The sequence below is a fragment of the Oncorhynchus keta genome, chromosome 17, assembly GCF_023373465.1.
Source record: "Oncorhynchus keta strain PuntledgeMale-10-30-2019 chromosome 17, Oket_V2, whole genome shotgun sequence".
Taxonomy (NCBI): Eukaryota; Metazoa; Chordata; class Actinopteri; order Salmoniformes; family Salmonidae; genus Oncorhynchus; species Oncorhynchus keta.
In genome coordinates, this window is record NC_068437.1 from 50,802,788 (window position 1) to 50,830,203 (window position 27,416).

The 27,416-nt window shown below is 46.7% G+C and overlaps 1 protein-coding gene across 16 annotated transcripts in view; it reads right to left on the reverse strand.

Annotated features, from left to right (window-relative positions):
- Positions 1 to 27,416, reverse strand: part of LOC118377633 (neuronal cell adhesion molecule-like) — a 182,303-nt gene that overhangs the window by 131,099 nt on the left and 23,788 nt on the right. The gene's annotated exons all lie outside the window — the stretch shown is intronic.

Genomic DNA, 27,416 nt, shown 5'->3' on the forward strand with positions numbered 1-27,416 from the left:
GATCCTCTCAAGCTCTGTCAGGTTGGATCAGCTATTTTCAGGTCTCTCCAGAGATGTTCAATCTGGTTCAAGTCCAGGCTCTTGCTGGGCCACTCAAAGACATTCAGAGACTGAAGCCACTCCTGCGTTGTCATGGCTGGGTGCTTAGGGTCTTTGTCCTATTGAAAGGTGAACCTTCGCCACAGTCTGAGGTCCTGAGTGCTCTTGAGCAGGTTTTCATCAAGGATCTCTCTGAACTTTGCTCCGTTCCGATCCTGACTATTCCCCCCGTCCCTGCCACTGAAAAACATCACCACAGCATGATGCTGCCACCACCATGCTTCACCTTTGAAATCAAATCAAATCCAATTTTATTAGTCACATACGCCGAATGCGTAGACCTTACAGTGAAATGTTTACTTACGAGCCCCTAACCAACAATGCAGTTTCCATAAAATACAGATAAGAATAAGAGATAAAAGTAACAAGTAATTAAAGAGCAGCAGTGAAATAACAATAGCAACACTATATACAGGGGGGTACCGATACAGAGTCAGTGTGCGGGGGCACCGTTGTAGTATGCACATGTAGGTAGAGTTATTAAAGTGACTATGCATAAATTACAACAGAGAGTAGCAGTGGTGTAAAGAGGGGGTGAGGGGGGGCACTGCTAATAGTCTGGGTAGCCATTTGACTAGATGTTCAGGAGACTTATGGCTTGGGGGTAGAAGCTGTTTAGAAGCCTCTTGGACCTAGACTTGGCGCTCTGGTTGCGCTTGCCGTGCGGTAGCAGCGAGAACAGTCTATGACTAGGGTGGCTGGAGTCTTTGATAATTTTTAGGGCCTTCCTCTGACACCTCCTGGTATAGAGGTCCTGATGTACTGGGCTGTTCGCACTACCCTCTGTAGTGCCTTGCGGTCGGCTGCCGAGCAGTTGCCATACTAGGCAGTGATGCAACCAGTCAGGATGCTCTCGATGGAACAGCTGTAGAACCTTTTGAGGATCTGAGGACCCATGCCAAATCTTTTCAGTCTCCTGAGGGGGAATAGGTTTTATCATGCCCTCTTCACGACTGTTTTGGTGTGCTTGGACCATGTTAGTTTGTTGGTGAAGTGGACACCAAGGAGCTCTCAACCTGCTCCACTGCAGCCCCATCAATGAGAATGGGGGCGTGCTTGGTCCTCTTTTTCCTGTTGTCCACAATTATCTCCTTTGTCTTGATCAAATTGAGGGAGAGGTTGTTGTCCTGGCACCACACAGACCTCCTCCCTATTGGCTGTCTCATCGTTGTCAGAGATCAGGCCTACCACTGTTGTGTCATCGGCAAATTGAATGATGGTATTGGAGTCATGCCTGGCCATGCAGTCATGAGTAAACAGGGAGTACAGGGTACAGAGTACCTTTTGTCCAGGCAGTGTGGTGTGCAGTGGAGATTGTGTGCAATGGAGGTTGTGGATCTGTTGGGGCGGTATGGAAATTGGAGTGGGTCTAGAGTTTCTGGGATGATGGTGTTGATGTGAGCCATGACCAGGTTAGGCAGGTTACCTTAGTGTTCTTGAGCATAGTGACTATGGTGGTCTGCTTAAAACATGTTGGTATTACAGACTCGGACAGGGAGAGATTGAAAATATGTCAGTGAAGACAGTTGGTCAGCGCATTTTCGCAGTACACGCCCTGGTAATCCATCTGGGCCTGCGGCCTTGTGAACGTTGACATGTTTCAAGGTCTTACTCACATCGGCTGCGTGATCACACAGTCTTCCCGAACAGCTGGTGCTCTCATGCATGTTTCAGTGTTATTTGCCTCGAAGCGAGCATAGAAGTAGTTTAGCTCCTCTGGTAGGCTCGTGTCACTGGGCAGCTATCGGCTGTGTGTATGTGTGCTTCCCTGTGCCTCCCTTTGTAGTCTGGCACAACCCTTGGGGATGGTGCCAGGTTTCCTCCAGACGTGACGCTTAGCATTCAAGCCAAAGAGTTAAATCTTGGTTTCATCAGACCAAATTTGTTTCTCATGGTCTGAGAGTCTTAAGATGCCTTTTGGTGAACTCCAAGTGGGCTGTCATGTGCATTTCACTGAGGAGTGGCTTCCGTCTGGCCAATCTACCATAAAGGCCTGATTGGTGGAGTGTAGCAGAGATGGTTGTCCTTCTGGTAGTTTCTCCCATCTCCACAGAGGAACTCTAGACCATCAGGTTCTTGATCACCTCCCTGACCAAGGCCCTTCTCCCCTGATTTCCCAGCTCTAGGATGAGTCTTGGTGGTGCCAAACTTATTCAATTGAAGAATGATGGAGGCCACTGTGTTCTTGGGGTCCTTCAATGCTGCAAAAATGTTTTGGTACCCTTCTCCAGATCTCTGCCTCGACACAATCCTGTCTCTGAGCTCTACGGACAATTCCTCCTACCTCGTGGCTTGGTTTTTGCTCTGACATGCACTGTCAACTGTGTGACCTTATATAGACAGGTGTGTGTCTTTCCAAATCATGTCTAATCAATTGAATTGACCACAGGTGGACTCCAATCAAGTTGTAGAAACATATCAAGGATGATCAATGGAAACAGGATGCACCTGAGCTCAATTTCGAGTCTCATAGCAAAAGGTATTTCAGTTTTTTCCAAAAGCCTATTTTTGCTTTGTCATTATGGGGTAATGTGTGTAGATTGCTGAGGATTTAATGTTTTAATCCATTTTATTTCATGTTGTAATCCATTTCAGAATAAGAATGTAATGTATCAAAATGTGGGAAAAGTCAATGGGGTCTGAATACTTTCCGAAGGCACTGTAAGGTGAAGAGCTCCAACACAGACAGATAGAACGAATTACAGAGAAAGAAAAACAGACAGATCTGAGTAGGAGGGGTGAGAAAAGATTTGCAGATATGGTGAGAGATTGACTGAGCAAACGAGAGGGAGAGATGAGAGATCGCCAAGGAGGGTGAGGGAGAGAGAGAGGGGCGAGAGTAAGCTGGGAGGGTGAGGGAGAGAGAGAGGGGTGAGAGTAAGCGTGGAGACTGAAGGAGAGAGAGAGGGGTGAGAGTAAGCGTGGAGACTGAGGGAGAGAGAGAGGGGTGAGAGTAAGCTGGGAGGGTGGGGAGACTGCTGGGAGGGAGGGAGAGAGAGGGGAGAAGCTGGGAGGGTGAAGAGAGAGAGAGGGGCTGGGAGAGGGTGCTGGGAGGGTGAGGGAGAGAGAGGGGCGAGAGTAAGCTGGGAGGGTGAGGGAGAGTAAGCTGGGAGGGTGAGGGAGAGAGAGAGGGGCGAGAGTAAGCTGGGAGGGTGAGGGAGGGAGAAGCTGGGAGGGTGAGGGAGAGAGGGGCGAGAGTAAGCTGGGAGGGTGAGGGAGAGAGAGAGGGGCGAGAGTAAGCTGGGAGGGTGAGGGAGAGAGAGAGGGGCGAGAGTAAGCTGGGAGGGTGAGGGAGAGAGAGAGGGGCGAGAGTAAGCTGGGAGGGTGAGGGAGAGAGAGAGGGGCGAGAGTAAGCTGGGAGGGTGAGGGAGAGAGAGAGGGGCGAGAGTAAGCGGGGAAGGTGAGGGAGAGATGAGAAAGAAGGATAGTGGGGGGTCAAGAGGGGTCAAGAAAGACTGAGGGGGTAGGCAGTGAGAGGGCAAGAGAAAGGGAGATGAGAGAGGTAAAACTGAGAGTGAGGAAGCTGAACGAGAGAGGGATGGAGGGGAATCTGGTGTGTGTTGTGAGCAGTGAGCCTGGGGAGATGAGCGAGAGGAGAGGTGTGTGAAGGGAAAGCTGGCTCTCCTGCTCTGCTAAGCTCTGCTCTCAGCCTGTCTCTGTCTTTGGACCAGTGGAGGGAGACCAGACCAGGCAGGCCGAGACCAGACCAGACCCAGGCCAGGCAGACTGACTGGGGGCAATGCCAACTCCAGCCCCCCTACCCTGTTCTCTTTCCTCTATCCTGTATCCACTCTCCATGCTCCCTGATGCAAATAAAGAACAGACACACCAGACCAGGCAGACACTGCCTACCAGCCCTCCAGCCCTCCAGTCCCTTCTCTCTCCCTTGTCCTCTCCTCTCACCAGGCCGTACTCCATGCCCCCTGATCCAGGTGACAGCACAGGAACAAAGAGGTGATATAATCCAACGGCCCCCACCGGCCTGGTGCCTGCTCCAAGAGAACAGACAGTGCATCACTATAACTAGCTATCACTAGTCTGAGGGCGAGCACCGAGCGGGAACTATAGGCGTGAACAATGGTGAGAGGAATATCATTTTCTCGTATATGAATGTGACAGGCTAAACAATTGAATAGGTCAACTATTCTACTATGGGGTTGTCTGATTTTGCTGTTGCTTAGACGAGTCATGTTGTTAGCTGTGGAAAATTAAAGGGTGGACAGCAACTTTTTCATTAGATAATTAATATAGGTTAATGAAAGGTCGCGGGTCTCAGCTCCGCCTGGCTCTCATTTGGATCATAGGTACCGGGTCTCAGAACCAGGGGGGACCTGGCCCAATATAACACCTGCACACACCTACACTTACACCCACACCCACACACACACACACACACTAGGCCTGTTTCCACAGAGAAACACACAGCCTACCTTCTCTTTGTTGTGGATGAGACAGCATTTCAGCCTTCAGCTGTCCTAATTTCAACAACAGCAGGAGACTAGAACACTTGGAATGCAGAAGAATGCTAATGTATTCCATTGTTCTTTTCACAATCAACCAGTTTCATTATCATATCACAACCGGATGATTGGACATGCCAAAAAACTGTCTTATAGAAGGAAGCAGCATCATTGTATTTCTTTTCATTTAGACAGATGAAATAATAGTAATAAGTATCTCCATCCGTATGGCGTCTATGGGTTGGCTTATAAGGAATAACTGTTGGGTTTGACTTAATGGGGATTGGTGGTAAAATACAGAATAGAGCAATAGAAATACCAATCGACTATGTTCGAAAAGCTAGGCAGTGCACTACTTCCCTAGGCAGTGCACTACTTTTGACCAGAGCCCTATGGGCCCCTATGGGCCCTGGTCAAAGTAGAGTACTAAACTGAGGAGTGTACTAATGGATTCCAATGTTTACCTCTCTAACCTTGTCAGATAACATTACAATATACATTTAACAATGGAAAAGCTATTCGATATCGATCAAACTCCCATTAGCACTTTGTATCAACCTTTTATAAGAAAACACTTGTAGTGGATTCCTTTAAAATGTTTTAAACAAAATGGATCTCAGTACTCTCACTATCGCCATGGGTAAATGCACTGATAGTGCTACCCACTTCCATTAGGTTAGTAGACTTTCCAAAATCAGAAATGGAAAAAAAAGTGACTGAAAGTGTAAAGCTGGCATTAAAATGGATGAGTGATGCTGCAATATGTCCTGCAGCTGTACATGTTAGAACACAAGTATTGAATTTCCAATTCATGAGTTTCAAAAGGGAGCTTGCATGTTTTCAAAATATGTATTCACAATAACAGGCCAGGTTGGGTGGGGCGGGGTACGGGGTGAATTTTGGGGCGTTTTGTAAGTAACAATTGAGCTTTTCTTTACAAATCTGCATATTTATTGTGGTTAATTTAAGAGATAATATACGCTTGAGAGGGCCATTGTCTTGTGAATAACACGCCTGCCACTGCTTAAGAGACTAAATTAACATGACTTATTAAATTATTACAAAGCCAGTAGGCAGATGCAGAACGACTGAATGAAAGACGTCATCTCATCCCTGAGACAGACGAGTTCCAGGAGCAGAAGAAGTTCCTACACTTGGATATTTTGAGAGACAAGGGATATTTCGCAAAGGGTAGCTCGAAAGTAGTTTGGCCACAATGTGCTGCCATAACTTCAGAAAAAATGTCCTAGGTTGACATCTGCCGAACCTTATTTCTGCCTCAAAATAAACCGTCTCAATTAATCTAAGATAAAACAATACATCTGTCAATAATGTTCCCGTCTTAGACGCACCATTTTACATCTAGCAAAGGAGTTTTGTGCTTCAACTGACAGTATATCTGAAGATTGACAATGTACGTGAAAGCTAGCTTAAATTCGTCCAAGCTTGGCAACGAATGGGATGCTGCTAACCACCAAGCTACCTTGTGCTGCACACACAATGCTGAATGCTTCCACCAAAATCTAGCTAGGTAGCTAGCTACTGTTGTAGCTAACATTAGTCAGAGTTTTCATCTGTTTTTATGAAGCAGCTGTGTTGCCTGTTCTGCTGCGAGTCTGTGTTGTAGCCTCCTGAATCAGCTACCGCTGTGCTCAGCTGACTCAACATTGCAATGTAGTGAGTGTGGAAAAAACATGCTAATCTACAAACGGATTTGCGATAACATACTTTTGGGGCAGCATATCTACAACTCGGGGGTAATTAAACAAGCCAAGCAAGCTTTTTACGTCAGTTAAGGTAGAGATAGCTAGCTAGGCATGTCAGTAAGATAGCTACAACAAGTTAGCAAAGCAGATCATCAATTTGGCTGAAGTGCTTGCACATCCTTTTAGCAGGAGTAAACCACCCGTTTGTTTTTATTTTCTGTCACAATGACAATTTAACTAGCTATTCTGACTATTGTATAGAGAATCAATGACAGCGCAGTGATGTCATAAATTAGGAACTATTGTTTTCATTATTTGAATGGCGGATGTGTGGGAATTTAAAATGTTTTATATGAGTTCCACGCCCTACAAGACAGGTCAGTTGAGGGACGAGCATCGTGCAGGAGTGACGCCATCTTACGGAAGACAATGCCACAGCCTAGACAACAAGGAAGTGAATCCATTTTCAGTGTCTCTCTGAAGTCCCTTCAGAATCAGTTCATTAGCAGCTGCCTGCCATCAAAGCAGTCTATGGCGCTGTGCTAACAGCTAATAGTAGGCTACACCTCACACTGAGTTAGGGAAAATGATCCACCAGAAAAGGACATTAAAGACAGCGAGACAAAAAGTTCACTGTCTGTGGTGGTAATGGAAAATAATGACAAATACAACATTTTGCAACAAAAGTACGTACATTTAGGGACAGTTCCCCAGATGACTTATGCTGTAGGTAAACATATGTGACATGAACATGTCTGCTCAATCTCTTAGCTCTCGACATGACTGACGTGCAGGTGGCTGGCCATGTGAAGGGGAACCAAGGGGGACCGTTGAAAGCCTCTTGACTGTCAGAGTGAAGGATAAGCTGTCTGATAGGTTGAGCGGGCCAAGGCATTATACAGCTCTCTGACTCCAGTCTGCCTGGCCTTGGTCTAAAGTCAGTTCTGGAGTGGCTCTTACCTCTGACAGGGCTAATAATGCCCTTTGGAACCCCTCTCCCTCTCTCTCCCTGAGTGGTCAATCACCACACACCTCCCTGACTCCAGCTTGCCTGGCCTTGGTGTAGAGTCAGGTCAGGTCTGGAGTGGCTTGGCTCAAATCAACCTGCCAGCGGTAATGCTACCCTTTCAAAACTCTCCTTTCTCCTTGAATGGTCAATTAGCCAATAAGAACTCTGCCAGGAGATGTCCCAAGGCCTTTAGCTTGCTGCTGGTAAGTACGTCCCCTACAGGAGCGGGCTGAGTAAATATTGTTCCACTTAGCTTGGTCTGAGGGTGTTGTAGAATCGCATCACAACAAGCTCTTTAGGCAGACAACCATAATAATCCCAAACAAGGGAGTCTTTTTCTAGTCTTTTGAACTCACGCCAAACAAACACAACAGAGAACAGCTACAAGTCACACGGAGGAGGCTAATCATTTAACTGGAGGGGTTTTGGTTACGCCTGCTAAGCAGTCTGTCGTCTTGTTGTTTCAGGGCTTTCAGCTCCTTGATTTGTCGACACCCCCCCCCACACACACACACACACACTCGTCTAAAGACCCTGGCATGGTTAGATCAATCTGAAATTAAATGTGGTCCTTCTGTGGCTCAGTTGGTAGAGCATGGCGCACGCCAGGGTAGTGGGTTCAATTCCCGGGACCACCCATCGTAGAATGTATGCACACATGACTGTAAGTCGCTTTGGATAAAAGCGTCAGCTAAATGGCATATATTATTTATATTATTAAATAAATCCTTTTAATATTCCAAAAGATAATGTCTGCAACAACTGAGTTGAAGTAAAGTTAACTTTTTCAATGCAGACCTACTGTATTTGTGGGGGGTATCTGAACAATCTGGTTTTATACACTGTCTAAGAAACCCTTTGGGAGAGAGTGATTAATAGATGAAGGAAGAGCACAGAGCAGTCGACTGCTGATGGCAGCATCTCTACTGTGCAAAAATTACAGACTGTCATATGATGTTGGGCCATTGAAATATTGGGGGCTTCCTACTTTTAGAGAGGGTTTTAAGTGGACAAAAGCTGAAATCCAAAGTTTCCTACACACTTATCTGTCTTCCTGTAAGGCTATAACTCCCTAAGTGCTGACAGGCTCATTCTCTGCCATGGTAATCTCTGTATTCTCTCAACACACAAAAAAAATCCCTTATAAGAATATCCTGAATAGCCTGGATCAGCACTTTGGCACTGCATTTCCTCTCAACCACAGAGTGATCACAATACTTGACTGGGAGTTGCCTGCTCTATGCACCATTTGGGAGCCAATTCCCTATCTGGTACACTACTTTTGATCAGGGGTCCTGGTCAAAAGTAGTGCACTAAATAGGGAATAGAGTTCCATTTGGGACCGCAAACCCATTCTCCTTTGTGACCTGGCACTCTCCTCTGGTTATTATAGAGTGAGAGAGTGAGAATCAAAAAGGGCCACACAGTGGTAAGCATCCTGACCCGGAGTGCCTTTCTCATGGTAAACAGGTTGAGATGGGCCCTGCTTTGTTCCGCTATAATACAGCATCTGCTTTATGGCATGGAAAATAAATGCATTGTGCCCCGGGGATAGAGAATTGGACCGTTGATGTTGACCGTGGTTGACTATGGAGCGGCAGGGGCTTTGACCGTGACACCAGCTGGCTGGTGCTGGTGGGTGGTGGTCGACTCGACCGCCCTGTATACAGGTCCCCCAAAGCAGGGTCTGTGTTGGGGTATGAAGGGATGAGGCCCGCCAGATAATGGGAGCTCCATGGTCAAATGGCAAAAGGTCATCTTTCTAGGATATAATGAGTCTCCACAGTATCATCAGCTTTTAGCCTGAAGCTATTTCAACAGCTCAACCTGTTTAACAGTTGTCATAGGTCCACAGGTGGACAGAGAAACATATTTTATAGATACAGTACTGCAGGTGTTCACAACAGGCTATGTAACAGCAGTATCTAACAGGTCAGATGGGAATGAGTGACTATGCAGAGAGAGAGAGAGAGAGAGAGAGAGAGAGAGAGAGAGAGATAGACAGAGAGACAGAGAAGAGAGAGAGAGAGAGAGAGAGAGAGAGAAGAGAGAGAGAGAGAGAGAGAGAGAGAGAGAGACAGAGAGAGAGAGACAGAGAGACAGAGAAGGAGAGAGAGAGAGAGAGAGAGAGAGAGAGAGAGAGAGAGAAAGAAAGAGGGTGAGAGAGGGTGAGAGAGGGGGGGGGGTAGCCTTGGTTAGCTATTACTTGTCCATTAAACATTTAGAGCAGAGCAGGCCTTGCACTCTGTGACACTATAGTGGTGAGAGCAATGGGGTGGGCCTCAGGTGTGATGGGTGGACGGACGATTGTGGAGGGCGAGGGTGAGGTGAGAGGGGAAAGGGTGGATTGTGAGGGTGGAGGGGTGGGGGTGGGGTGGATGTGTTGGGAGACACGAGGGAGGCTCATTAACGTGAAGGACTGTTTTCCATTTTAAAAGCCAATACCACAGCTGTATTGCCATGCATGAATACTCCAAATCTGCATGCTAATGGCTTCCCTTCAGTGTGTTCAGTGTTGACTGGATGGAGGTAATGGACAGGGGAGGGCTGGATGGTATCATGGATGTATGGTGTGATGGAGAGAGGGATGGATGGATATAGATAATGGATAGAGGAGGGCTGGATGGTATCATGGATGTATGGTGTGATGGAGAGAGGGATGGATGGATATAGATAATGGATAGAGGAGGGCTGGATGGTATCATGGATGTATGGTGTCATGGAGAGAAGGATGGATGGATATAGATAATGGATAGAGGAGGGCTGGATGGTATCGTGGGTGTATGGTGTGATGGAGAGAAGGATGGATGAATGGATATAGATAATGGATAGAGGAGGGCTGGATGGTATCATGGATGTATGGTGTGATGGAGAGAGGGATGGATGGATATAGATAATGGATAGAGGAGGGCTGAATAGTGTCATGGTAGTGGCACAACAAGACACTTAATGATGCTCTGTTTACTGGACTGGATAAGACTTCATATGAGTGACAAGGCAAATTATAGTGATCCACATGCTGCTAGCTAAACAGATGATTAGCAGACCAGGGGTTTACAGACCGTCTGTGTTTGACAGCATGCAAGGACTCAGGATCAGAGTCAACTCTAAATTCCATTTAGTTGGTTCAGGGATTCAATTGAAATTCCATTTAAATGCAAGTTGCTTCCTGAATCCCAAGGGTTATTGACTCACTGTTCATCTTCAGAGTCAATGGCAATAATGGAGATGACACAGTACTTTCCAATCTGGGATTACACTTCAATATTTGTTTTCCATTTTTTTAGGCCAATTTTCTCTTTTCACTCGTTAAAGTATAGCATATATTTATTATGTATTCATATAAAAACACCCTTGCTAAATGAGAAATTGACAATTGTGTGCAAGAGTTTCTATATTTTTCATATTAATCGTTTGTCAGAGACGTTGTGAAATTTAGCATCACAGAACACAGAAATGTGAGGTTGCTCTAGTTTGGGGGCACAAAGTACGAAGGGAATACGTTAGAAAGGCATCCATTGGTTGATCCAATGTTATGTGAAGTCACTTTTAAACCATTTTACCATGTCGGATGTATGTGTCTGTCTGATCATGACAATCAAATTAGAGCACTACGACCATAGAAATAGAATGACATAGAATAGTCATTGTATTTCTATGGCTATGACTGGTCGGTGTCCAGCGTGGATAATCTGAAATAGAGGCTCTCTATTATGTTTCAAACAATTCATGTCTTATGCAATTAGATATTCTAGATATAGAATGGGTGTCTGTCACAGTTGTGCACTAGACCACTGCACTGCACTGCATGGCTCCAAACAGAGCACTGGTCCAAGACACTGCATCTCAGTGCAAGAGGGATCACTGCAGTACCTGGTTCAAATCCAGGCTACATCACATCCGGCCGTGATTGGGAGTCCATTGCACAATTGGCCCAGCGTTGTCTGGGTTTGGCCATGGTAGGCTGTCATTGTAAGTAAGAATTTGTTCTTAACTAGTTACATAAAGGTTACATGTAAATAATAATATCAAGGCTGTGTCATAGTAGTGTGTTAGACCGCTGCTTTATCTAAGCTTCTCTGTCCCTCATTTATTTCTTTAGGAATCCATTTTCACTGGAAACTTTCATGTAGACAGAAAAACAACTTGAAATTAAATAGGATGAGATAGAATTAGGATAAAAACCAACTCAACAGACTAGGATAACAACCAACTCAACAGTCTAGGATAAAAACCAACTCAACAGTCTAGGATAAAAACCAACTCAACAGTCTAGGATAAAAACCAACTCAACAGTCTAGGATAAAAACCAACTCAACAGATGTCACAATCGTCGTATGGAGGGGACCAAAGCACAGCGTGAATACATTCTTCTTTATTGAATAAAGAACACTTAAACAAACCGACCATGACTGCTACCGAAACACTGCGCTAACGTGCAACACAACATAGACAATAACCCACAAAATACCCAAAGATGGCTGCCTAAATATGGTTCCCAATCAGAGACAACGATAAACACCTGCCTCTAATTGAGAACCAATCTAGGCAACCATAGACCTACATAAACACCTAGATGGCAAACAACCCCATAAACCTACAAAACCACTAGACAATACAAAAACCCAAGATGAGACGAAAACACACATACCACCCTCATCACACCCTGACCTAACCAAAATATATAAAGAAAACAAAAAATACTCAGGTCAAGGCGTGACAACAGACTAGGATGAAAACCAACTCAACAGACTTGGATGAAAACCAACTCAACAGACTAGGATGAAAACCAACTCAATAGTCTAGGATGAAAACCAACTCAACAGTCTAGGATGAAAACCAACTCAGTAGTCTAGGATGAAAACCAACTCAGTAGTCTAGGATGAAAACCAACTCAACAGTCTAGGATGAAAACCAACTCAATAGTCTAGGATGAAAACCAACTCAACAGTCTAGGATGAAAACCAACTCAATAGTCTAGGATGAAAACCAACTCAACAGTCTAGGATGAAAACCAACTCAGTAGTCTAGGATGAAAACCAACTTAACAGTCTAGGATGAAAACCAACTTAACAGTCTAGGATGAAAACCAACTCAATAGTCTAGGATGAAAACCAACTTAACAGTCTAGGATGAAAACCAACTCAACAGTCTAGGATGAAAACCAACTCAATAGTCTAGGATGAAAACCAACTTAACAGTCTAGGATGAAAACCAACTTAACAGTCTAGGATGAAAACCAACTCAATAGTCTAGGATGAAAACCAACTCAACAGTCTAGGATGAAAACCAACTCAACAGACTAGGATGAAAACCAACTTAACAGACTAGGATGAAAACCAACTCAACAGACTAGGATGAAAACCAACTCAATAGTCTAGGATGAAAACCAACTCAACAGACTAGGATGAAAACCAACTCAATAGTCTAGGATGAAAACCAACTTAACAGTCTAGGATGAAAACCAACTTAACAGTCTAGGATGAAAACCAACTCAATAGTCTAGGATGAAAACCAACTTAACAGTCTAGGATGAAAACCAACTCAACAGTCTAGGATGAAAACCAACTCAATAGTCTAGGATGAAAACCAACTTAACAGTCTAGGATGAAAACCAACTTAACAGTCTAGGATGAAAACCAACTCAATAGTCTAGGATGAAAACCAACTTAACAGTCTAGGATGAAAACCAACTCAATAGTCTAGGATGAAAACCAACTTAACAGTCTAGGATGAAAACCAACTCAATAGTCTAGGATGAAAACCAACTCAACAGACTAGGATGAAAACCAACTTAACAGACTAGGATGAAAACCAACTCAACAGACTAGGATGAAAACCAACTCAACAGTCTAGGATGAAAACCAACTCAACAGACTAGGATGAAAACCAACTCAATAGTCTAGGATGAAAACCAACTCAACAGACTAGGATGAAAACCAACTCAATAGTCTAGGATGAAAACCAACTCAACAGTCTAGGATGAAAACCAACTCAACAGTCTAGGATAAAAACCAACTCAACAGTCTAGGATGAAAACCAACTCAACAGTCTAGGATGAAAACCAACTTAACAGACTAGGATGAAAACCAACTTAACAGACTAGGATGAAAACCAACTCAACAGACTAGGATGAAAACCAACTCAACAGACTAGGATGAAAACCAACTCAACAGACTAGGATGAAAACCAACTCAACAGTCTAGGATGAAAACCAACTCAATAGTCTAGGATGAAAACCAACTTAACAGACTAGGATGAAAACCAACTCAACAGACTAGGATGAAAACCAACTCAACAGACTAGGATGAAAACCAACTTAACAGACTAGGATGAAAACCAACTCAACAGTCTAGGATGAAAACCAACTCAACAGTCTAGGATGAAAACCAACTTAACAGACTAGGATGAAAACCAACTCAACAGTCTAGGATGAAAACCAACTCAACAGTCTAGGATGAAAACCAACTCAACAGTCTAGGATGAAAACCAACTTAACAGACTAGGATGAAAACCAACTCAACAGTCTAGGATGAAAACCAACTCAACAGACTAGGATGAAAACCAACTCAACAGTCTAGAATGAAAACCAACTCAACAGTCTAGGATGAAAACCAACTCAACAGTCTAGGATGAAAACCAACTCAACAGACTAGGATGAAAACCAACTCAACAGTCTAGGATGAAAACCAACTCAACAGTCTAGGATGAAAACCAACTCAACAGTCTAGGATGAAAACCAACTCAACAGTCTAGGATGAAAACCAACTCAATAGTCTAGGATGAAAACCAACTCAACAGACTAGGATGAAAACCAACTCAACAGTCTAGGATGAAAACCAACTCAACAGTCTAGGATGAAAACCAACTCAACAGTCTAGGATGAAAACCAACTCAATAGTCTAGGATGAAAACCAACTCAATAGTCTAGGATGAAAACCAACTCAATAGTCTAGGATGAAAACCAACTCAACAGACTAGGATGAAAACCAACTCAACAGACTAGGATGAAAACCAACTCAACAGTCTAGGATGAAAACCAACTCAACAGTCTAGGATGAAAACCAACTTAATAGTCTAGGATGTGGAAATATCGTAAAGCGACAACAGAAAAATGACCACAATGTACTTTGACTGTGTTTGAATCGGACAAACAACTTACAAACAATCACTGATCTCATGAGAAAACTGGAAAGTTAAAAAACAAAAAACATTTGTTATGCTTTTGGAATAGCTCCAAACCTTGAGTAAATGTTTTTTTAAAGGTTATGGTATATTAGAACACCACTGTACATGAAATAGGCCTACTACAGCTCTATTACACACAGGAAAAGACTTGGTAAGAGTCACATTGAGGTTTTGGTACACCAATAATAGCATCGACACTTGGAGGAGTGGTTAGGGAGGGGACATGGGGACAAATAATAGTCCTCCAGCAGGTGTATTGTTCCTATCATCAAAGAGTACACCAAAGAAAGCCATATTTCAGCCAGACAGTCTAGATTAGAATGGTGCACCCCGGTGAGACAGAGAGCAAGCTCCGGTCACTACCTCCTCTTCCCTATCTCTCACCCCAACCTGACCCTCTCCTCAGCCTCAAAAACATTTTTTTGGGGGGGTGTAGACACACACATCTCTAAGTCTACATCAAAGTGTGTTGATGTTTTAAAGTAGTGCACTATGTAGTGAATAAAGGTGCCATTTGGGACGCACATAGACTCTACTGTGTGTCTCCCTGTCTCCCTCCCAGCTACACTTCTAAGTCTACATCAAAAGTCTGTGTATATTTTATCATTATCACACAAAAAACACACTAATGCAAGTGTCATGGATTGTGCCCTTCTGGGGAAAAAAATGGACAAACCAATATTTTAGTAAATCGTTGACCCGAAACTGTGACCAAAGTTTGGTTTTGATGATCTGAAACCCCTGGTTGATGGTGACAGAGGCTGATAGAACCTGCAACTTACATTACCCATGAAGCATTGGGACCCAGGCCAAGGGTTGGTGGAGTGATTTGCATGGCCTTGTGGTCCTGTGTCACTCTGTTGGTAAAGACTGTGGCGCTATCAACACCAATTGGTTGTGGGTTCAGTTCCCGCAGGGATACCATAGGTCAACACATACTAAAAACGACTGTGTTCACTTTGGATAAAAGCTAAGTGGCGTATAGCTATGTGGGAGGCCAAGAGGCTGCAGGAGGTGACGTGGGAGCTGCTGTTTATCTGTCAGCCAGCAGTGGTGATTGCGGGGGCAGTCAGATTAGGGAAGCGCAGCCCTGCTATCACTCTCTCCCAGGGTTTGGTTTGGGTATACGTGACGGGGTAATCCCGGGGTAGTTTGACTCGAGGCGCCAAACGCTTAATGGGATTTGAACATTGAAGATGGGCATGGAGAATCCAATCAGAGCCCGGCCCCCATGTTGTGGACCTATTCTAATCTGCTTAGTAACTAACTAGCTATCAGGGAACCAGTCCTCTGTTTAAGCATATGTAGGAAATAGGAATCACAGGAAATTTTGCCATGAATTGAAACATACACACACACACATAATATGCATTAAATAGCTCTATGTACTGTATCGTAAGTCTTAGCTTCGGGCTTTACTTTTGGTCTAGAGACAGTAGAATCAGAAGAAACTCAACCGTAATCTATTTATTATAATATTATATACTCTGCGTGTTGAAACTATCCATGTATCCATGTTCCACAACTGAAACTGGAGAGCACTATCTCCAAAACATCTGATGAGTTGTGTTTCACAGAAGGACGTGTCCTAAGTAAGACATCCCTTTTAACAACCAGAAGAAAAGAGATCAGACAACTTGGTGAGGACAAAACGTAGTGTCTTTCTCTGGGACATACAGTCGTGTCTTTCTCTGGGACATACAGTCGTGTCTTTCTCTGGGACATACAGTGATGTCTTTCTCTGGGACATACATTCATGTCTTTCTCTGGGACATACAGTCGTGTCTTTCTCTGGGACATACAGTAGTGTCTTTCTCTGGGACATACAGTCGTGTCTTTCTCTGGGACATACAGTCGTGTCTTTCTCTGGGACATACAGTCGTGTCTTTTTCTGGGACATACAGTCGTGTCTTTCTCTGGGACATACAGTCGTGTCTTTCTCTGGGACATACAGTCGTGTCTTTCTCTGGGACATACAGTCGTGTCTTTCTCTGGGACATACAGTCATGTCTTTCTCTGGGACATACAGTCGTGTCTCTGGGACCTACAGTCGTGTCTTTCTCTGGGACATACAGTCGTGTCTTTCTCTGGGACATACAGTCGTGTCTTTCTCTGGGACATACAGTCGTGTCTTTCTCTGGGACATACAGTCGTGTCTTTCTCTGGGACATACAGTCGTGTCTTTCTCTGGGACATACAGTCGTGTCTTTCTCTGGGACATACAGTCGTGTCTTTCTCTGGGACATACAGTCGTGTCTTTCTCTGGGACATACAGTCGTGTCTTTCTCTGGGACATACAGTCGTGTCTTTCTCTGGGACATACAGTCATGTCTTTCTCTGGGACATACAGTCATGTCTTTCTCTGGGACATACAGTCGTGTCTCTGGGACCTCCAGTCGTGTCTTTCTCTGGGACATACAGTCGTGTCTTTCTCTGGGACATACAGTCGTGTCTTTCTCTGGGACATACAGTCGTGTCTTTCTCTGGGACATACAGTCGTGTCTTTCTCTGGGACATACAGTCGTGTCTTTCTCTGGGACATACAGTCGTGTCTTTCTCTGGGACATACAGTCATGTCTTTCTCTGGGACATACAGTCATGTCTTTCTCTGGGACATACAGTCGTGTCTTTCTCTGGGACATACAGTCGTGTCTTTCTCTGGGACATACAGTCATGTCTTTCTCTGGGACATACAGTCGTGTCTTTCTCTGGGACATACAGTCGTGTCTTTCTCTGGGACATACAGTCGTGTCTTTCTCTGGGACATACAGTCGTGTCTTTCTCTGGGACATACAGTCGTGTCTTTCTCTGGGACATACAGTCGTGTCTTTCTCTGGGACATACAGTCGTGTCTTTCTCTGGGACATACAGTCATGTCTTTCTCTGGGACATACAGTCATGTCTTTCTCTGGGACATACAGTCGTGTCTTTCTCTGGGACCTACAGTTGTGTCTCTGGGACATACAGTCGTGTCTCTGGGACATACAGTCGTGTCTCTGGGACATACAGTCGTGTCTCTGGGACATACAGTCGTGTCTTTCTCTGGGACATAGTCGTGTCTCTGGGACATACAGTCGTGTCTTTCTCTGGGACCTACAGTCGTAGAGGGAGAGGAGGGATAGATAGGCCATGCTCCAAATGGCACCCTATTCCCGAGACAGATTAATGAATATTCCACTACATGGACTCCAGAGGGCTATCTTCTGGTGTTTTATCATCTCCTAAAGACAGCAGCAAGGTTCCTGGGAAAGATAAAAAGGACATTTTCCCCTTTTTTCCAGGGAGGGGGAGGGAGGGAGAGAGCCAGAAATAGAGATTAAGGTGGAGACTGATAGAGAAAGTGAGAGAGAGAGAGAGAGAGAGAGAGAGAGAGAGAGAGAGAGAGAGAGAGAGAGAGAGAGAGAGAGAGAGAGAGAGAGAGAGAGAGAGAGAGAGAGAGAGAGAGAGAGAGAGAGAGAGAGAGAGAGAGAGAGAGAGAGAGAGAGAGAGAGAGAGAGAGAGAGAGAGAGAGAGAGAGAGAGAGAGAGAGAGGAAGCAAAAGTGAGAGAGAGAGAGAGAGTGAGAGGAAGCAAAAGTGAGAGAGAGAGAGAGAGAGAGAGAGAGAGAGAGAGAGAGAGAGAGAGGAAGCAAAAGTGAGAGAGAGAGAGAGAGTGAGAGGAAGCAAAAGTGAGAGAGAGAGAGAGAGAGAGAGAGAGAGAGAGAGAGAGAGAGAGAGAGAGAAGCAAAAGTGAGAGAGAGAGAGAGAGAGAGGAAGCAAAAGTGAGAGAGAGAGAGAGAGAGAGAGAGAGGGGAGGAAGCAAAAGTGAGAGAGAGAGAGAGAGAGAGAGAGAGAGAGAGAGAGAGAGAGGAAGCAAAAGAGAGAGAGAGAGGAAGCAAAAGTGAGAGAGAGAGAGAGAGAGAGAGGAAGCAAAAGTGAGAGAGAGAGAGACAAAGACAAAGAGAGGACGTGAACGTGGTGTGTGGAGATTAGACAGTAATCTGTTCTCAGAGAAGCAATTGCTGCTTTATCTGTGTGGCTCAGCTATAAACTCAGATTATAAAACAGGTTTTCATAATTCTATAAGCGCTCCAGATATCATCCCTCAAAAGATTGCATGTAAGGGAAATGGAACCACATTAAATATCCAGCCATAACATAGACGAGACAGGGCAAGAACTATAGTAGCTCCTTGAGCTCTCCTCAACACGCCTACAATCCATTTGATTGAGGGTTTCCCTATGACCTCACTCTGACCTTAGTATATACAGTTGAAGTCGGAAGTTTACATACACTTAGGTTGGAGTCATTAAAACTCGGTTTTCAACCACTCCACAATTTTTTTGTAAATAAAGTATAGTTTTGGCAAGTCGGGTAGGACATCTACTTTGTGCATGACACAAGTAATTTTTCCAACAATTGTTTACAGACAGATTATTTCACTTATAATTCACTGTATCACAATTCCAGTGGGTCAGAAGTTTACATACACTAAGTTGACTGTGCCTTTAAACAGCTTGGAAAATTCCCTAAAAATATGTCATGGCTTTAGAAGCTTCTGCTAGGCTAATTTTCATCATTTGAGACAATTGGAGGTGTACCTGTGGATGTATTTCAAAGCCTAACTTCAAACTCAGTGCCACTTTTCTTAACATCACGGGAAAATCAAAAGAAATCAGCCAAGACCCCAGAAAAATAATTGTAGACCTCCACGAGTCTGGTTCATCCTTGGGAGCAATTTCCAAACGCCTGATGGTACCACGTTCATCTGTACAAACAATAGTATGCAAGTATAAACACCATGGGACAACGTAGCCATCATACCGCTCTGGAAGGAGACGCGTTCTGTCTCCTAGAGATGAATGTACTTCCAGAAGGACCTTGTGAAGATGCTGGAGGAAACAGGTACAAAAGTATCTATATCCACAGTAAACGAGTCCTATATCGACATAACCTGAAAGGCCGCTCAGCAAGGAAGAAGCCACTGCTCCAAAACCGCCATATAAAAGCCAGACTACGGTTTGCAACTGCATATGGGGACAAAGATTGTACTTTTTGGAGAAATGTCCTCTGGTCTGAAGAAACAAAAATATAACTTTTTGGCCATAATGACCGTCGTTATGTTTGGAGGAAAAAGGGGGAGGCTTGCAAGCCGAAGAACACCATCCCAACCGTGGCAGCATCATGTTGTGAGGGTGCTTTGCTGCAAGAGGGACTGGTGCTGTCACGCCCTGACCTAAGAGATCCTTTTTATGTCTCTATTTTGGTTAGGTCAGGGCGTGAGTTGGGGTGGGCATTCTGTGTTTTGTGTTCTATGTTTTCTATTTCTTTGTGTTTGGCCGGGTATGGTTCTCAATCAGGGACAGCTGTCTATCATTGTCTCTGATTGGGAACCATACTTAGGTGCCCTTTTTTCCCACCTGTGTTTGTGGGAGGTTGACTTTGTTTAGGGCACTTAGCCTTTGAGCTTCACGGTTTGTTATTGTAGTGTTTATTCTTTTTGTTCGGTGTCATTTTGATCATTAAAAAATGTACGCTCACCACGCTGCACCTTGTTCAAAAGAGATGGCATCATGAGGAAAGGAAAATTATGCGGATATATTGAAGCAACATCTCAAGACATCAGTTAGGTTGTTGAAGATTGGTCGCAAATGGGTCTTCCAAATGGACAATGACCCCAAGCATACTTCCAAAGTTGTGGCAAAATAGCTTAAGGGCAACAAAGTCAAGGTATTGGAGTGGCCATCACAAAGCCCTGACCTCAATCCTATAGAAAATGTGTGGGCAGAACTGAAAAGGTGTGTGTGAGCAAGGAGGCCTACAAACCTGACTCAGTTACACCAGCTCTTGTCAGGAGGAGTGGCCCAAAATTCACCCAATTTATTGTGGGAAGCTTGTGGAAGGCTACCCGAAACGTTTGACCCAAGTTAAAGGCAATGCTACCAAATACTAATTGAGTGTATGTAAACTTCTGACCCACTGGGAATGTGATGAAAGAAATAAAAACTGAAATAAATCATACTCTCTACTATTATCAAGACATTTCACATTCTTAAAATAAAGTGGTGATCCTAACTGACCAAAAACAGGGATTTTTTTACTAGGATTAAATGTCAGGGATTGTGAAAACTAAATTTAAATGTATTTGGGTAAGATGTATGTAAACTTCTGAGTCCTTTGAGTAACAATGGTAGCGCCTCTCAAAGAGAGTTCTGAATATAGGATCAGTTTAGCCTTTTAGATCATAATTAATATGATTATATGGACAGAAGTGACCTGATCCTAGATCAGCACTCCTATTCTGAGATGTTTTTTTGAACATGTTGTCATTGTCCTGTGGGACCAGGGAGCTGGGCCGGAGAGGCCCCCTGAACCAGCCAACCTCGAAGGCATGTTGTCATTGTCCTGTGGGACCAGGGAGCTGGGCCGGAGAGGCCCCCTGAACCAGCCAACCTCGAAGGCATGTTGTCATTGTCCTGTGGGACCAGGGAGCTGGGCCGGAGAGGCCCCCTGAACCAGCCAACCTCGAAGGCATGTTGTCATTGTCCTGTGGGACCAGGGAGCTGGGCCGGAGAGGCCCCCTGAACCAGCCAACCTCGAAGGCATGTTGTCATTGTCCTGTGGGACCAGGGAGCTGGGCCGGAGAGGCCCCCTGAACCAGCCAACCTCGAAGGCATGTTGTCATTGTCCTGTGGGACCAGGGAGCTGGGCCAGAGAGGCCCCCTGAACCAGCCAACCTCGAAGGCATGTTGGCCATTGGATCTGGTTAAAACTGGAATCTATTCATCCTCGGCCAGGACTCAAATATCACAGCTGACCAACGAAGGGATGGACGCTAATGACCATGGAGAACAATGGAGAACATAATGGTTAATAATTGACTCATATGGCATTCATTTTATGTGGTGTGGATATTTGCTTTTCACACCGTCCTTTTCAGCACGGTTCCAGCAACTATGATGCATGCGTAACCAGGCCAGCTCAGGATAGCTTGGTTTGGCTCGGCTCAGTAACACGAAAAGCCCTTAAGACATCGTCCACGTCTGCCTCGAATCTGGCTCTTGCCCAGAATTGACCCATAATTCAGAGCTGTAAAAATACAGAGCGTCTGACCATATCACAAAGGCACATTGAAATGACTTCCAACCTACATACATACTAGACAGACAGATAAGCCCAGAACAGAATTTGTAAGTCGCTCTGGATAAGAGCGTCTGCTAAATGACTTAAATGTAAATGTAAACAGAACTCTCGGCCACACTGGCTATTTGATTGGGTTATCAGCCCAGCAGATAAATGTAGTCGCCACACTACCCTCCATCCCCTCCTCTTCACTGCTGGGGCCAGAGCAGGGAATTATCTTTGTGACAATAACGTTCTTTCAGAGCCACCAAAGAGCCAATCTGAGCTGAGAAGCTGAGATGGAAGGAAGAGGACTGCAGACACAGAGGAAAAAGATCCCAATGATTGCTGTTCCACTGTAGTGTGTTTGATCTAAATTGCTCTGGCGAAGGAATGTAATTCCAGTCAACTGGCCTTGTCGTCATGGCTGTTGTCGCCGTGGCTGTTGTAAGACAGGGAGGGAGGGCTGTTGTAGGCAAGGAGGGAGGGCTGATGTAGGACAGGGAGGGAGGGATGTTGTAGGACAGGGAGGGAGGGCTGATGTAGGACATGTAGAGAGGGCTGTTGAAGAACAGGGAGGGAGGGCTGTTGAAGAACAGGGAGGGAGGGCTGTTGGACTACAGGGAGGAGGGCTGTTGAAGGACAGGGAGGAGGGCTGTTGAAGGACAGGGAGGGCTGTTGAAGAACAGGGAGGGAGGGCTGTTGAAGAACAGGGATGGAGGGCTGTTGAAGAACAGGGATGGAGGGCTGTTGAACTACAGGGAGGAGGGCTGTTGAACTACAGGGAGGGAGGGCTGTTGAACTACAGGGAGGGAGGGCTGTTGAAGAACAGGGAGGGAGGGCTGTTGAACTACAGGGAGGGAGGGCTGTTGAACTACAGGGAGGGAGGGCTGTTGAACTACAGGGAGGAGGGCTGTTGAAGAACAGGGAGGGAGGGCTGTTGAAGAACAGGGAGGGAGGGCTGTTGAAGAACAGGGAAGGAGGGCTGTTGAAGAACAGGGAGGGAGGGCTGTTGAAGAACAGGGAGGGAGGGCTGTTGAACTACAGGGAGGGAGGGCTGGTGAAGAACAGGGAGGGAGGGCTGGTGAAGAACAGGGAGGGAGGGCTGGTGAAGAACAGGGAGGAGGGCTGTTGAACTACAGGGAGGGAGGGCTGTTGAAGAACAGGGAGGGAGGGCTGTTGAACTACAGGGAGGAGGGCTGTTGAACTACAGGGAGGAGGGCTGTTGAACTACAGGGAGGGAGGGCTGTTGAAGAATAGGGAGGGAGGGCTGTTGAACTACAGGGAGGGAGGGCTGTTGAAGAACAGGGAGGGAGGGCTGTTGAACTACAGGGAGGAGGGCTGTTGAACTACAGGGAGGAGGGCTGTTGAACTACAGGGAGGGAGGGCTGTTGAAGAATAGGGAGGGAGGGCTGTTGAACTACAGGGAGGGAGGGCTGTTGAAGAACAGGGAGGGAGGGCTGTTGAAGAACAGGGAGGGAGGGCTGTTGAAGAACAGGGAGGGAGGGCTGTTGAAGAACAGGGAGGGAGGGCTGTTGAAGAACAGGGAAGGAGGGCTGTTGAAGAACAGGGAGGGAGGGCTGTTGAAGAACAGGGAGGGAGGGCTGTTGAACTACAGGGAGGGAGGGCTGGTGAAGAACAGGGAGGGAGGGCTGGTGAAGAACAGGGAGGGAGGGCTGGTGAAGAACAGGGAGGAGGGCTGTTGAACTACAGGGAGGGAGGGCTGTTGAAGAACAGGGAGGGAGGGCTGTTGAACTACAGGGAGGAGGGCTGTTGAACTACAGGGAGGAGGGCTGTTGAAGAACAGGGAGGGAGGGCTGTTGAAGAACAGGGAGGGAGGGCTGTTGAACTACAGGGAGGAGGGCTGTTGAACTACAGGGAGGGAGGGCTGTTGAAGAACAGGGAGGGAGGGCTGTTGAAGAACAGGGAGGGAGGGCTGCTGAACTACAGGGAGGGAGGGCTGTTGAAGAACAGGGAGGGAGGGCTGTTGTAGGACAGGGAGGGAGGGCTGTTGAACTACAGGGAGGGAGGGCTGTTGAAGAACAGGGAGGGAGGGCTGTTGAACTACAGGGAGGAGAGCTGTTGAAGAACAGGGAGGGAGGGCTGTTGAAGAACAGGGAGGAGGGCTGTTGAACTACAGGGAGGGAGGGCTGTTGAACTACAGGGAGGAGGGCTGTTGAACTACAGGGAGGGAGGGCTGTTGAACTACAGGGAGGGAGGGCTGTTGAACTACAGGGGGCTGTTGAAGAACAGGGAGGGAGGGCTGTTGAACTACAGGGAGGAGGGCTGTTGAACTACAGGGAGGGAAGGCTGTTGAAGAACAGGGAGGAGGGCTGTTGAAGGACAGTGAGGGAGGGCTGTTGAAGAACAGGGAGGGAGGGCTGTTGAAGAACAGGGAGGGAGGGCTGTTGAAGGACAGGGAGGAGGGCTGTTGTAGGACAGGGAGGGAGGGCTGTTGAACTACAGGGAGGGAGGGCTGTTGAAGAACAGGGGGAGGGCTGTTGAACTACAGGGAGGGAGGGCTGTTGAAGAACAGGGAGGGAGGGCCGTTGAAGAACAGGGAGGAGGGCTGTTGAAGGACAGGGAGGAGGGCTGGTGTAGGACAGGGAGGAGGGCTGTTGTAGGACAGGGAGGAGGGCTGTTGTAGGACAGGGAGGGAGGGCTGTTGAAGGACAGGGAGGGAGGGCTGTTGAACTACAGGGAGGGAAGGCTGTTGAACTACAGGGAGGGAGGGCTGTTGAAGGAGAGGGAGGGAGGGCTGTTGTAGGACAGGGAGGAGGGCTGTTGAAGGACAGGGAGGGAGGGCTGTTGTAGGACAGGGAGGGAGGGCTGTTGAAGGACAGGGAGGGAGGGCTGTTGAACTACAGGGAGGGAGGGCTGTTGAACTACAGGGAGGAGGGCTGTTGAACTACAGGGAGGGAGGGCTGTTGAAGAACTGGGAGGGAGGGCTGTTGAAGGACAGGGAGGGAGGGTTGTTGAACTACAGGGAGGGAGGGTTGTTGAACTACAGGGAGGAGGGCTGTTGAAGAACAGGGAGGAGGGCTGTTGAACTACAGGGAGGGAGGGCTGTTGTAGGACAGGGAGGGAGGGCTGTTGAAGGACAGGGAGGGCTGTTGAAGGACAGGGAGGGAGGGCTGTTGAACTACAGGGAGGGAGGGCTGTTGAAGGACAGGGAGGGAGGGCTGTTGAACTACAGGGAGGAGGGCTGTTGAACTACAGGGAGGGAGGGCTGTTTAACTACAGGGAGGAGGGCTGTTGAACTACAGGGAGGGAGGGCTGTTGAAGAACAGGGAGGAGGGCTGTTGTAGGACAGGGAGGAGGGCTGTTGTAGGACAGGGAGGGAGGGCTGTTGAAGGACAGGGAGGGAGGGCTGTTGAACTACAGGGAGGGAAGGCTGTTGAACTACAGGGAGGGAGGGCTGTTGAAGGACAGGGAGGGAGGGCTGTTGTAGGACAGGGAGGAGGGCTGTTGAAGGACAGGGAGGGAGGGCTGTTGTAGGACAGGGAGGGAGGGCTGTTGAAGGACAGGGGGGGAGAGCTGTTGAACTACAGGGGGAGGGCTGTTGAACTACAGGGAGGAGGGCTGTTGAACTACAGGGAGGGAGGGCTGTTGAAGAACTGGGAGGGAGGGCTGTTGTAGGACAGGGAGGGAGGGCTGTTGAAGGACAGGGAGGGCTGTTGAAGGACAGGGAGGGAGGGCTGTTGAACTACAGGGAGGGAGGGCTGTTGAAGGACAGGGAGGGAGGGCTGTTGAACTACAGGGAGGAGGGCTGTTGAACTACAGGGAGGGAGGGCTGTTGAACTACAGGGAGGAGGGCTGGTGTAGGACAGGGAGGAGGGCTGTTGAACTACAGGGAGGAGGGCTGGTGTAGGACAGGGAGGAGGGCTGTTGTAGGACAGGGAGGAGGGCTGTTGTAGGACAGGGAGGGAGGGCTGTTGAAGGACAGGGAGGGAGGGCTGTTGAACTACAGGGAGGGAAGGCTGTTGAACTACAGGGAGGGAGGGCTGTTGAAGGACAGGGAGGGAGGGCTGTTGTAGGACAGGGAGGAGGGCTGTTGAAGGACAGGGAGGGAGGGCTGTTGTAGGACAGGGAGGGAGGGCTGTTGAAGGACAGGGAGGGAGAGCTGTTGAACTACAGGGGGAGGGCTGTTGAACTACAGGGAGGAGGGCTGTTGAACTACAGGGAGGGAGGGCTGTTGAAGAACTGGGAGGGAGGGCTGTTGAAGGACAGGGAGGGAGGGCTGTTGAACTACAGGGAGGAGGGCTGTTGAAGAACAGGGAGGAGGGCTGTTGAACTACAGGGAGGGAGGGCTGTTGTAGGACAGGGAGGGAGGGCTGTTGAAGGACAGGGAGGGCTGTTGAAGGACAGGGAGGGAGGGCTGTTGAACTACAGGGAGGGAGGGCTGTTGAAGGACAGGGAGGGAGGGCTGTTGAACTACAGGGAGGAGGGCTGTTGAACTACAGGGAGGGAGGGCTGTTGAACTACAGGGAGGAGGGCTGTTGAACTACAGGGAGGGAAGGCTGTTGAACTACAGGGAGGAGGGCTGTTGAAGAACCGGGAGGGAGGGCTGTTGAAGAACAGGGAGGGAGGGCTGTTGAACTACAGGGAGGAGGGCTGTTGAACTACAGGGAGGGAGGGCTGTTGAAGAACAGGGAGGGAGGGCTGTTGAACTACAGGGAGGAGGGCTGTTGAACTACAGGGAGGAGGGCTGTTGAACTACAGGGAGGGAGGGCTGTTGAAGAACCGGGAGGGAGGGCTGTTGAAGAACAGGGAGGAGGGCTGTTGAACTACAGGGAGGAGGGCTGTTGAACTACAGGGAGGGAGGGCTGTTGAAGAATAGGGAGGGAGGGCTGTTGAACTACAGGGAGGAGGGCTGTTGAACTACAGGGAGGGAGGGCTGTTGAAGAACCGGGAGGGAGGGCTGTTGAATTTTTATTCATGAGGTGGATTACCCAGATAAAGAGAAGAAGGATGTAGAAGAATAGAATAAGAATATAGAACAGACAACATTACCTCTATTATTATCATCACTGCTTGGCTAAAGGTTACTTGTATACAGGCTTGGTACTTCTGGGAAACATCCAACATTTCCAAAAAACAAATCATTTAAATGACGTCCCAATCCTCATGTGTGGATTATATGTCATCTATACACAGTGTTAATAATTAAAATCTAATATAATGAGATGACAAGTACATCCCAATTACTGTACGCGTAGTCAGAATATTGGGATTACACTTCTAAATACTAAGGCTGCATTATGTCACTTTTTTGGGTGACCCGACCAAATTCACATAGAAATGTGAGTTATAGATCTGTCATTCTCATTGAAAGCAAGTCTAAGACGTGGTAGAGCTGTTCTATGTGCAATATTTCAATGCTACCCATTCTTAATCTCAATTTTGTACACCAGCTTCAAAAATATGAAAATACTAAACTCGGCAAAAAAAATAAATGTCCCTTTTTCAGGACCCTGTCTTTCAAAGATAATTCATAAAAATCCAAATAAATTCACAGATCTTCATTGTAAAGGGTTTAAAGACTGTTTCCCATGCTTGTTCAATGAACCATAAACAGTTCATGAACATGCACCTGTGGAACGATTGTTAAGACATTAACAGCTTACAGACGGCAATTAAGGTCACCGTTATGAAAACTTAGGACACGACAGAGGCCTTTCTACTGACTCTGGAAAAAACACCAAAAGAAAGATGCCCAGGGTCCCTTCTCATCTGCGTTATCATGCCTTAGGCATGTTGCAAAGAGGCATGAGGACTACAGATATGGCCAGGGCAATAAATTGCAATGTGAGACGCCTAAGACCTAAGACTACTCTCTCTCTACAGGGAGACAG